General features: G+C 45.0%; 1 long non-coding RNA gene across 1 annotated transcript in view; it reads left to right on the forward strand.

Moving 5' to 3' along the window:
• Nucleotides 1-281: 281 nt before the first annotated feature.
• LOC128699054 (uncharacterized) overlaps nt 282-12,180 on the forward strand; it is a 190,432-nt gene continuing 178,533 nt past the window's right edge. The window contains exon 1 of the long non-coding RNA XR_011391158.1: nt 282-304. This is a non-coding gene — a long non-coding RNA (uncharacterized lncRNA). The remainder of the gene's footprint in view (nt 305-12,180) is intronic.

Consider the following 12,180-nt stretch of genomic DNA (forward strand, 5'->3'; position numbering starts at 1 on the left):
CGTGAAGTTTTATTTATCTCTTACATTCCAAACAGCCAGATGGATCTGCACTTGTTTTCAAACACCTGGGCAGGTAGTGTAAGGCCCCCTTCAGTTCTGAGTTAGCTTTGGCCATTATACTATTTCTCCTTCCTCAAATTAGTTTTGACATGGTGCCAAGGAGCTGCCACTTTTTTTTTTTTTTTAATTTTATTTTTTTTTTCAGGTAAAGGAAAAAAAAAATTAAAGGGAAAGCTTCAAGATTGTCAGAAAAAGTATGATTTGCAGGAAGAGAATGCAGGAAAAGATCCTTATTGAAGAACAGGTGAGACATTGTGAACTATTTAATGCTTAATACTATGTTGATACAGTGGACCCTCAGCTTTCAGGTTTAATCCATTCCAAAGACCGGCAAAATGGAAATCAACGAAAACTGAAACCATTTTCCCCATAAGAAATAGTTGAACAGTTTCGAATGCATAGACTATCGAATGCTTCAAATTTCAAACACTTTTCGAACCGATTTTGTCTCGAGTATCAAACTTATCCCGTTTTTGATCCCCGTACCAAACCTGTCTGCCTGCCCATGTCCCCAAGCTGGCATCGTGAGCCAGTCTTGCTTGCTTTGTTCATGCTTGAGTGAACACTAACCTGCGTGCTCGTGCAAACATTTCGCTATTAATTCATTGTTTGGTGCTTGTTTATTAAGTATGACTGTGAAATAGACTACAATGGGCCCAAAGAAACTTGCTAGTGGCAGCCCTTTGGTAAAAGTGAGAAACACGTTAGAAGTGAAGGACGAGATAGTACAAAAATGCGAGTGGCGTACATGTAGGGAAGCTTGCCAGGCTATACGGCGAAAGCAAAACAATCCCTTCTATCCTGGTGAAGGGAAAAGTCAAGGAAGCTGATGTTGCAAAAGGTGTTGACATGTTAACCAAAAATGGATCACAGTCAGAGGTTGAGATGTTGGTGGTGTGGATCAACAATAAAAAGATAGCGGGTGATAGTTGTGATGAATGGGTGATAGTGTTTTGGAGTCTTGTTTGTGAAAAGGCAAGGTAGTTGCATGCTGATCTTGTAAAGAAAATGTCTGGAACCATGCTAATGTTCGTGAATGCAAGGCCAGCAAAGGCTGTTTTAACAGATTTAGCCCTTTGACTGTCGCAAGCCCATTCCTGAAACTCCACGACTACGGTGCTCTTCGCACCTACTCCAAGGTTTAGGGACTGATTACCTCATCTTCTGTAGTCCTACTGTCTTCAAGTTATGTCCTGGAATTTGTATTGATAAAGCCACTGGATGGCAAAATGTCTACAATAAAGATACCCAGATGTTGCACATGTATTAATTTCATCTTGTCGGTATTATATACCATTCTTGCACAGATTTGACAGGTGTTCTCCAAGTCCATTATAATCGGCAGAACGAAAATCGGGGATTTTTACCGTATTATCATTATTCTTGTATTCCCAGTTAATGCTAAAAGTGATGGATTTGTGATCACTTGCACCAAGCTCTTCAGTGATCTCCAGGTTATTTGTTTCCTTATTTTAACAAGACTAGGTTGAGTAAATTATTACCCCTGGTAGGCTCTGTTACACACTGCTTCAGAAAACAGTCCTGAACTGTTTCCATAGTCACTGGACTCCATATTACCAACATTTTAGCTTCAGTAACCCTACTAGGCAGACTGTTCCACTCGTCAACTACCCTATTTCCAAACCAATACTTTCCTATATCCTTCCGAAATCTAAACTTATCTAATTTGAATCCATTATTGTGGGTTCTTGAAGGGATATCCTCAAAACCTTGTTTACATCCCCTTTGTTAATACCTATCTTCCACTTATACACTTCGATCATGTCTCTCCTCATTCTTAGTCTTACAAGTGAATGTAGTTTGTCTTCAATCATTCTTCGTACGGAAGATTTCTAATGCTATGTATTAATTTGGTCATTCTACGCTGGATGTTTCCTACAGAATTTGTCCATTCTGTAATATGGAGACCAAAACTGAGCTGTGTAATCTAAGTGAGGCCTTACTAATGATGTATAAAGTTTTAAAATAACCTCTGGACTTCTGTTGCTTACACTTCTAGATATAAATCCCAGTAATGTTTGCTTTATGTACGTTTAGGCACTGCTGTCTTGGTTTAAGGTTGCTGCTTACCATAACCCCCAAATCCTTTTCACAATCTGTATGGCTAAGTTCTACATTATTTAACTGATAAGTACTAGGGTTATGGACACTCTCGAGCTTCAGAACCTTGCATTTATCTACACTGAACTGAATCTGCCACTTTTCTGACCATGACTTGAGTTTGTCTAAATCCTCCTGAAGTTCTGTGACGTCTTTGTTGGAAGCAATTATCCTACCTATCTGTGTCATCGGCAAATTTGCTCATATCATTAGCAATTCCCTCAGTCATTCATATATATATATATATAATGAATTATAAACAACGGGCCTAAGATTGATCCCTGTGGAATGCCACTTGTTCATATCAAAATATAGCCTTGCGGTTCGTATTTGCCTCGTGATTCATCTGTCGTATGAAACGCGTCCATGCGGCCGGGAGCAGCTGGACATACACAGGCTCCCACACAGCATTCAGGAGTGGAAATATAAACACATGCAGTATGTGATCCTTTGACAACGTTTTGCCCACACAATGGGCTTTTTCAAGTTGCAAACAATCTACCTGGGCTGGAAGGTACGCGAGTATTTATAGTCAGGTTCAGAATGCTGGGTCAGGTGGAGAATGCTACATGTGATGATCTACCGAGTGGGGTTAGTCTAAAATCTTGGGTAGCTTGGAAGGGAGATTGGATAAGTATGCGAGTAGACCTTCTGCAGTGTTCCTCCATTCCTATGTTCTTGTGTGGGATAGCAATGAAGTTTCTTGGCAAGTGGTTCAGCTATGTTATAGAAACCATTGTTCTGGTTGAAGTTATTGGATGTAGAGATAAACAATGATTCCAGGATTCTTCGGTATTGAGCCAACTCTTGGATGTCACTACTGCCCGGCTCCGGCTGGGTTACAAGTATCTTTGGCAGGTTAAATTGCCACCACCAGATGTAGACCAAACGAAATGTAAACTTTGCCAGATGGACTATTGTCATGCCTTGCATCATTATGTACTGGAGTGGGATCAAATTAGTGAATTTAGAGAACTCGCTCAGAAATGTTCAAGAAATGGCAAAGTATTTTATCCACAGTGGTATATTACAGACCATTCTGGAGAAATACCCTGACTTTGCTAGCTGTACATAAAGCATTACCACGCATGTAGGGGTGTGCGTGCTTGTGTGTATGCATACATTTGTACGCTCGTGTGCATGTCTGTGCGTGCACCCTTGTGTGTGCGCACGCACGCTCGTGTGGGTGTATGACCTGCCTAATTTGTATTTATAACTCATTACAAAAGTGGGTCATAATAAGCGTGTATTCACCTGGAGAAGAGAGGAATGTAGAGGGAAGAGAGATTTTGGGAGATGTTAAGTGAATGTATAGGAACCTTTGAACCAAGTGAGAGAGTAATTGTGGTAGGGGACCTGAATGCTAAAGTAGGAGAAACTTTTAGAGGGTGTGGTAGGTAAGTTTGGGGTGCCAGGTGTAAATGATAATGGGAGCCCTTTGATTGAACTTTGTATAGAAAGGGGTTTAGTTATAGGTAATACATATTTTAAGAAAGGATAAATAAGCATACAAGATATGATGTAGGGCGAAATGACTGTAATTTGTTGGATTATGTATTGGTAGATAAGACTGTTGAGTAGACTTCAGGATGTACATGTTTATAGAGGGGCCACAGATAGATCACTTTTTAGTTGTAGCTACACTGAGAGTAAAAGGTAGATGGGATACAAGGAGAATAGAAGCATCAGGGAAGAGAGAGGTGAAGGTTTATAAACTAAAATAGGAGGCAGTTAGGGCAAGATGTAAACGGCTATTGGAGGATAGATGGGCTAACGAGAGCATAGGTAATGGGGTCGAAGAGGTATGGGGTAGGTTTAAAAATGTAGTGTTAGAAATACCAAAAACAGCACTGGTCCTAGGACTGACCCCTGTGGGACCCTGCTGGTCACAGGTGCCCACTCTTGACACCTCGCCACGTACCATGACTCGCTGTTGTTTCCTGACAAGTATTCCCTGATCCATTGTAGTGCCCTCCCTGTTATCCCTGCTTGGTCCTCCAGTTTTTGCACTAATCTCTTGTGTGGAACCGTGTCAAATGCCTTCTTGCAGTCCAAGAATATGTAGTCCACCCACCCCCCTCTTGTCTTACTGCTGTCACCATGTCATAGAACTCCTGTCTGTGTGTGTGTGTGTCTGTGTGTGTGTGTGTGTCTGTGTGTGTGTGTGTGTCTGTGTGTGTGTGTGTCTGTGTGTGTGTGTGTCTGTGTGTGTGTGTGTCTGTGTGTGTGTGTCTGTGTGTGTGTGTCTGTGTGTGTGTGTCTGTGTGTGTGTGTCTGTGTGTGTGTGTCTGTGTCTGTGTGTCTGTGTCTGTGTGTCTGTGTCTGTGTGTCTGTGTCTGTGTCTGTGTCTGTGTGTCTGTGTGTGTGTGTGTCTGTGTGTCTGTGTCTGTGTGTGTCTGTGTGTCTGTGTGTCTGTGTGTGTCTGTGTGTGTGTGTCTGTCTGTGTCTGTGTGTGTGTGTGTGTGTGTGTGTGTGTGTGTGTGTCTGTGTGTGTGTGTGTGTGTGTCTGTGTGTGTGTGTGTGTGTGTGTGTCTGTGTGTGTGTGTGTGTGTGTGTGTGTGTGTGTGTGTGTGTGTGTGTGTGTGTGTGTGTGTGTGTGTGTGTGTGTGTGTGTGTGTCTGTGTGTGTGTGTGTGTGTGTGTGTCTGTGTGTGTGTGTGTGTGTGTGTGTGTCTGTGTGTGTGTGTCTGTGTGTGTGTGTCTGTGTGTGTGTGTCTGTGTGTGTGTGTGTGTGTGTGTGTGTGTGTGTGTGTCTGTGTGTGTCTGTGTGTGTGTGTGTGTGTGTGTGTGTGTGTGTGTGTGTCTGTGTGTGTGTGTGTGTGTGTGTGTGTGTGTGTGTGTGTGTGTGTGTGTGTGTGTGTGTACTCACCTAATTGTACTCACCTAATTGTGGTTGCAGGGGTCGAGACTCAGCTCCTGGCCCCGCCTCTTCACTGATCGCTACTGGATCCTCTCTCTCTCTGCTTCCTGAGCTTTGTCATACCTCTTCTTAAAACTATGTATGGTTCCTGCCTCCACTACTTCACTTGCTAGGCTATTCCACTTGCTGACAACTCTATGACTGAAGAAATACTTCCTAACGTCCCTGTGACTCGTCTGAGTCTTCAGCTTCCAGTTGTGACCCCTTGTCCCTGTGTCCCCTCTCTGGAACATCCTATCTCTGTCCACCTTGTCTATTCCCCGCAGTATCTTGTATGTCGTTATCATGTCTCCCCTGACCCTTCTGTCCTCCAATGTCGTCAGTCCGATTTCCCTTAACCTTTCCTCGTACGACATTCCCTTGAGCTCTGGGACTAGCCTTGTTGCAAACCTTTGTACTTTCTCTAACTTCTTGACGTGCTTGACCAGGTGTGGGTTCCAGACTGGTGCTGCATACTCCAGTATGGGCCTAACATACACAGTGTACAGTGTCTTGAACGATTCCTTATTAAGGTATCGGAACGCTATTCTCAGGTTTGCCAGGCGCCCGTATGCTGCAGCGGTTATTTGGTTGATGTGTGCCTCCGGTGATGTGCTCGGTGTTATGGTCACCCCAAGGTCTTTCTCCCTGAGTGAGGTCTGTAGTCTTTGTCCACCTAGCCTATACTCTGTCTGCGGTCTTCTTTGCCCCTCCCCAATCTTCATGACTTTGCATTTGGCTGGATTGAATTCGAGAAGCCAGTTGCTGGACCACATGTCCAGCCTGTCCAGGTCTCTTTGCAGTCCTGCCTCATCCTCGTCCAATTTAATTCTTCTCATCAACTTCACGTCATCTGCGAACAGGGACACTTCAGAGTCTATTCCTTCCATCATGTCGTTCACATATATCAAAAATAGCACTGGTCCTAGAACTGACCCCTGTGGGACCCCGCTCGTAACAGGCGCCCACTGTGATACCTCTTCACGTACCATGACTCGTTGCTGCCTCCCTGTCAGGTATTCCCTTATCCATTGCAGTGCCCTCCCTTTTACGTGCGCCTGATCCTCCAGCTTCTGCACTAATCTCTTGTGGGGAACTGTGTCAAAGGCCTTCCTGCAGTCTAGGAAAACGCAATCTACCCACCCCTCTCTCTCGTGTCTTACTTCTGTTACCTTGTCATAAAACTCCAGGAGGTTTGTGATACAAGATTTGCCTTCCATGAACCCATGCTGGTTTTCATTTATAATCTTGTTCCTTTCCAGGTGTTCGACCACTCTCCTCCTGATAATCTTCTCCATGACTTTGCACACAATACATGTCAGAGACACAGGTCTGTAGTTTAGTGCCTCGTTTCTGTTTCCTTTCTTAAATATGGGGACTACATTAGCTGTCTTCCATTTCTCAGGTAGTTGCCCAGTTTCAAGGGATGTGTTGAAGATTGTGGTTAGAGGCACGCACAGCATCTCTGCTCCTTCTCTAAGGACCCATGGGGAGATGTTGTCCGGTCCCATCGCCTTTGAGGTGTCAAGGTCACTTAAGAGCTTCTTCACCTCCTCCTCAGTTGTTCGTATGTCATCCAACACTTGTTGGTATATTCCCTCTTGATGTTCCCTTCTGTGCTGTCTTCCCACAGCCCTTCCTGTCTCTACTGTAAAAACTTCCTTAAATCTCCTGTTCAGCTCCTCACATACCTCCTGATCATTTCTTGTGAGTTCTCCACCTTCTGTCCTTAATCTGATCACCTGGTCTTTGACTGTTGTCTTCCTCCTGATGTGGCTATACAACAGTTTCGGGTCAGTCTTGATTCTCGATGCTATGTCATTTTCATACTGTCGCTGGGCCTCCCTCCTTACCTGTGCGTACTCATTCCTGGCTCTGCGACTGATCTCCCTATTTTCGTGTGTTCTCTGCCTTCTGTACTTTTTCCATTCTCTATTGCATTTTGTTTTTGCCTCCTTACAACGTCGGGTAAACCAGGGGCTCGTTCTGGTCTTCCCGTTGTTACTGTTGCCCTTGGGAATAAACCTTTCCACTGCCTCCTTGCATTTTGTTGCTACATATTCCATCATTTCATTTACTGGCTTTCCTGCCAGTTCTCTGTCCCACTGGACCTCCCGCAGGAAGTTCTTCAACCCTATGTAGTCCCCTCTTTTATAGTCAGGCTTTTCCCATTCAACTCCTGTTATTCTCTCCACTTGCAGCTCTACTATGTATTCAAAGCACAGAACCACGTGGTCGCTAGCTCCTAGGGGACTCTCATACTTGATGTCCTCAATATCTGAGCTGCCCAGGGTGAACACAAGGTCCAATCTTGCTGGTTCATCCTCCCCTCTCACTCTGGTAGTGTCCTTAACATGTTGGTGCATGAGGTTTTCCAGCACCACGTCCAACATCCTGGCTCTCCATGTTTCGGGACCCCCATGTGGCTCCAGGTTTTCCCAGTCAATCTCCCTGTGGTTGAAATCCCCCATAACCAGCAACTTTGCTCTGCTGGAGTGAGCTCTTCTTGCCACCTCAGCAAGTGTGTCCACCATTGCTCTGTTGCTCTCTTCATATTCCTCTCTTGGCCTCCTGCAGTTCTGTGGTGGATTATACATCACTGCAATGACCACTTTGTGTTCCCCAGACTGAAGTGTACCTGCTATGTAGTCTCTTTCTCCCGTCTCATCTATTCCTTCCATTTTCTCGAATTTCCATCTGTTTTTTACGAGCAGAGCAACCCCACCTCCCCCCCTGCCCCTTCTATCTTTCCTCATGATCTGGTATCCTGGTGGGAAGATTGCATCTGTTATTGTCTCCATGAGTTTTGTTTCTGTAACTGCTATGATGTCTGGGGACTTCTCATTGATTCTTTCTTGCCATTCCTCATGTTTATTCGTTAATCCATCTGCATTTGTGTACCAAACCTTCAACTTCTGTTCTAATACTGTAACTGTGGTGCGGGGGGTGGAAACAGAGGGATCGGTGTGTGATGGTTGGTTTGGATTGTTCAGTTGCCTTGGGGGTGTCGTGGCTGGAGTCCTTCTGCAGGTGTTTCTGGGGGGTGCACTTGTCCTTCCATTTGATCCTGGATTATTCTGCTCTCCTTTTTCATTTCCTCCCATTTCTCCTTTCGTTTTTGAACTCTTTCATTGTCTTCCTTTCGTCCTGTGTTCTGTCTCGATCGAGGTACACACTCCGGAACTCCTGCTTGCCTCTCAACCGTGCTTTCTCCTGCAGGATCATGGCTCGGGTTGATTCTGCCTTGAAAATTACTTTGAGAGGCCGATTCCTTTTCTTTGTGAACCACCCAATTCTCCGAAAATTTGCCACCTGGGTCATGTCCCCCTCACCTATCACCTTCATGATATCTTCAATCGCTTTTTTCTCCTCCTGCTTTCTTTCATCATAAGTTTCCCCTTTAGCTTCGTCTAGCCCATAGACAAACACGGATCTTTCCCTTTCCACCTCCCACTGTGACTCCCATTGCATCCTCTGATGTGTTTTAGTTCCTTCCCGTGGAGTGTTCCTTCCTTCAGTCCCTTCCCTAGTTATTGCCCCTATGCTTCTTGGTTTATCCTTCCTGCTCACCTGCTCCTGGCCCCCACAGGTATCTGGTAAGGTCCTTGCACATGTCCTAGTTCCTTCAATGTCTTCCAACCTCTCATTCTGTCCTAGTGTGCTCCCTGTCTTTGTTTTGGCCCCATGTGGGTTTGACAGGACCTCTGCATACAGTTTAGTTTCCATGCTTCCTTCAGACCTGTTGTCTGTGTTTGATGTAGCCATTGCCGATGCTACTTCTGTGATATCTTTGTCTCTGTGCTGTTTCAGATGTCTCAGCTCCTCTTCTAATCTCTCTATCTTGATTTCTGCTGCTGTGGCCTGTTGCTTCCACCTTCTGCATTCTGCTGCTAACCTCTCTTCCATCTTCCTTTCCAGCTCATCTAGTCTCCTTCCCCAGTCTTCCTCCCTTTTTTTGAGCTCTACATCCCATTCCTCCCTCCCAGATTCGTCCTTGGAGCCCCTTGTCCTCATCCTGGTTAGGGGGAGGGGAATAGATGGTTAGGAGAGGGGATGGATGGTTGTGGGGGAGGGGGAGGATGGTTATTGGAGGGGTAGAGATAGTTGGGGGAGGGGGTTAGATGGTTTGAGGGAGAGAGGGGATGAATGGTTATGGGGGAGGGGGAGGATGGTTATTGGAGGGAGGGATGTAGTTGGGGGGGTTAGACGGTTTGGGGAGGGGTTAGGTGGTTTGGGGGAGGCCTAGGTGGCTAAGGTGAGGTGGTTAGGGATGGGGGAGAGGTGGTTAGGGGAGGGGGGAGTACGTGTTTGTGTCAAGTGGTGGAGGGTGTGTCTTTGTGTGTGTGTGTCTTTGTGTGTGTGTGTCTTTGTGTGTGTGTGTCTTTGTGTGTGTGTGTGTCTTTGTGTGTGTGTGTGTGTGTGTGTGTGTGTGTGTGTGTGTGTGTGTGTGTGTGTGTGTGTGTGTGTGTGTGTGTGTGTGTGTGTGTGTGTGTGTGTGTGTGTGTGTGTGTGTGTGTGTGTGTGTGTGTGTCTGTGTGTGTGTGTGTGTGTGTGTGTGTGTGTGTCTGTGTGTGTGTCTGTGTGTGTCTGTGTGTGTGTGTGTGTGTGTGTGTGTGTGTGTGTGTGTGTGTGTGTGTGTGTGTGTGTGTGTGTGTGTGTGTGTGTGTGTGTGTGTGTGTGTGTGTGTGTGTGTGTGTGTCTGTGTGTGTGTGTCTGTGTGTGTCTGTGTGTGTGTGTCTGTGTCTGTGTGTCTGTGTCTGTGTCTGTGTGTGTGTGTGTGTGTGTGTGTGTGTGTGTGTCTGTGTGTGTGTGTGTGTCTGTGTGTGTGTGTGTGTCTGTGTGTGTGTCTGTGTGTGTGTGTGTGTGTGTGTGTGTGTGTGTCTGTGTGTGTGTGTGTGTGTGTGTGTGTGTGTGTCTGTGTGTGTGTCTGTGTGTGTGTCTGTGTGTGTGTGTGTGTGTGTGTGTGTGTGTGTCTGTGTGTGTGTGTGTGTGTGTGTGTGTGTGTGTGTGTGTGTGTGTGTGTGTGTGTGTGTGTGTGTGTGTCTGTGTGTGTGTGTGTGTGTGTGTGTGTGTGTGTGTGTGTGTGTGTGTGTGTGTGTGTGTGTGTGTGTGTCTGTGTGTGTGTGTGTGTGTGTGTCTGTGTGTGTGTGTGTGTGTGTGTGTGTCTGTGTGTGTGTGTGTGTGTGTGTGTGTGTGTGTGTGTGTGTGTGTCTGTGTGTGTGTGTGTGTGTGTGTGTGTGTGTGTGTGTGTGTGTGTGTGTGTGTGTGTGTGTCTGTGTGTGTCTGTGTGTGTCTGTGTGTGTCTGTGTGTGTCTGTGTGTGTCTGTGTGTGTCTGTCTTGTTGAGAAATGGCATTACCAGTTAAGTTTAAAGACTTAAAAGGACAACTCATCGCCTGCACAGCCGCCCCTGCAGACGAGGTCTAGAAGCTGTCGAAACCATCTCAACATGGGCTGTCAAGAAATATAATTTGTAAGATTATAAATTACCCCTAGGGGGTGTTATGTCAGCATATTTCATTCACTGATGGCTGACAAAATACCTACTTGTGCGGACTCAATGGTCCGCATATCACCGGGGTTTATGATAAGTGACTAACTCACGACTTTATACTCAACTGCGCAGTCAATAGTAGTACATCACGAGTTAGAACACTTTCCTGGGTTTATGTATCTGACCCGTAATTATGCCCGGATATCCGTTGAGTTGATTGAAGAAGTGTTCTTTGAAGAATGTCGCACTACACTCTGTTGGATCGCAACACTTGTTACACTGTTCATCAATAATTGTTCACACTATCACTAAGAAGTTGATCACACTTCTCTGTAAGTGTTTATCATGTTTTGTGAGACACTTTGTCCACACTAACGCACAGATCAGTGTTCTTTGTTGGTTATCCTGGCGTCAGTGTCACTCTCAGTAGTCGAAAGTTATCTGAAGACGCCACAGCGCCCCACGCCGTTGCTCCCCTAGCACAAAAAAGAAAGCTGACCTAGTACTTTTTGCTTCCTTGCCACTTCCTCGATGAAGCAAAGCAGAATGTTTGATTCTTGCTGTCTTAAGCATAGACAACAATGTCCACTATCTTTACTATGGTAATAAAGTGGGAGCAGGATTTTCCTTAATTGTCCTGCTAAAGTAAGAGATGTACTGTCTCCACGTAAAATTGTCACACTATGGTATTAGAGGGCACTCCCTCAACTACCTCAAGTCTTACCTCAGCAACAGAAGCCAATATGTGTACGCAAATGGGGCAAGCTCTTCCACACAACCAATTACAGTTGGTGTCCCACAGGGAAGTGTCCTTGGCCCTCTTCTTTCTCCTATACATAAATGACCTACCAAATGCTTCGCAATTACTCAAACCCACACTTTTTGCAGATGACACTACATGTGTCTTCTCACCCGAGCCCAGTCACGCTAGCCAATACTGTAAACACCGAATTACAGAAAATATCTACCTGGATGAGGACTAACAAACTTACACTAAACATTGACAAAACCTACTTCATTCAGTTTGGTAACAGAGCTACAGATGTACCTCTTAACATAACAATAAACGGATCACCTATCACAAAGCTAACAGGGAAAATTCTTAGGAATCCACCTCAATAATACTCAAATTTCATACACATATACAACAAATTTTTAAGAAAATTTCCAAGACTGTAGGCATACTATCGAAGATACGGTACTATGTTCCACAGTCAGCCCTCCTGGCCCTTTATCACTCTTATTTACCCCTATCTCACCTATGGAATTTGTGCATGGGGCTCAACAACAATTAACCATCTCAGACCACTAATTACCCAACAAAAGGTTGCAGTTAGAATAACAAATTCTCACTACAGGCAACACACACCACCAATATTCAAAACACTCAACCTACTCGCTATACAAAACATCCATACTTATTATTGCACCTATTACATACATAGAACACTTAACTCTGATATTAACCCTCCCCTCAAACATCTCCTTGCCAACCTCAACAGAACACATGACCATAACACAAGGCACAGATCACTCTTTGATGTTCCTCGTGTCCATCTCACACTATGCAAAAACTCAATGCACATAAAAGGCCCTAAAATCTGGAAT

Source organism: Cherax quadricarinatus, unplaced genomic scaffold (genome assembly GCF_038502225.1).
Source record: "Cherax quadricarinatus isolate ZL_2023a unplaced genomic scaffold, ASM3850222v1 Contig353, whole genome shotgun sequence".
Classification (NCBI taxonomy): Eukaryota; Metazoa; Arthropoda; class Malacostraca; order Decapoda; family Parastacidae; genus Cherax; species Cherax quadricarinatus.